The sequence below is a fragment of the Alexandromys fortis genome, unplaced genomic scaffold (assembly GCF_014885135.2).
Source record: "Alexandromys fortis isolate MF-2015 unplaced genomic scaffold, M_Fortis_MF-2015_v1.1 scaffold_220, whole genome shotgun sequence".
NCBI classification, from domain to species: domain Eukaryota; kingdom Metazoa; phylum Chordata; class Mammalia; order Rodentia; family Cricetidae; genus Alexandromys; species Alexandromys fortis.
In genome coordinates, this window is record NW_026068099.1 from 930857 (window position 1) to 931787 (window position 931).

Below are 931 nucleotides of genomic sequence, written 5' to 3' on the forward strand. Positions count from 1 at the left end.
TGCGTCCTCATTTTGGCTGGTCATTGCGGTGAGAGTGCCCATTACCAACGCTCCATCTCTCTCTATGGAATCCCCAAGCTTCAATTTCACACACGCCCACCCGCTTCGCTTCCTCTGAGCAATCCTATTCCACAAAGGTTCCTATGATGGCCAGATACTTACCTTGCCCAAACTCTCTCCCACAACTCTTTTGCTCCTCATTTCTTAAAATTAGAAATTTGCCTTCTAGCAGGCATGAAATTCATGCCCCTTTGGGGCCCGGCAGACTTAGGAGCAAATGGATGTTGAATTGAACGAGCCTTAAAGTTAGACAGGGTGGCTCGGAGAAATCTCCAGAGGGAAAGGAAACACCCCGCCCAGCGAAGGTCACAACCCTGGGACGTGAATGAATAATTAAGGTCCCGTCCAGGCTGGACTGTTGGAGGTTGGGGGCAGCAAGGCTGGGTGACTCAGTCAATCGGAACAATGGAGGTAGCCACTCTGTCACCTGTCCTACCTGAGTGAGGGCTTCAGCCCAGCGCTAGGGCTTTCGCTCACACCTGGGGGTCTAATCTGACCTTTTCGGGACCCCTTTAGTGGGCGTGTCTTCAGACCTTCTTGTGGCGGGGGTGGGAGCGTGTGTGTGTGTGTGTGTGTGTGTGTGTGTGTGTGTAGGGTTTGTGGATCGTGGCCTGGGTCTCTCAGAAATTAGAGGGCTTGGGGGTTGGGAGTGGGAAGGGAAGAGATTTGTCCGGTACCAGGAAATACTTCGGGTTTTTATTCGTCTCCGCGAGCTCTGGTTTGGGAAACTGAAGTTGTTGCTAGGAGGTGCTAGGACGAGCCTGGTCTAAAAAGACCGAACTTCCTCGGGACTCACTCAAGGTCATTGTTCCTAGCAACACGAGGACTGTGGGGAGCCCGTGAGAGCGCCGAAATCTTTAAGGTCAAGACT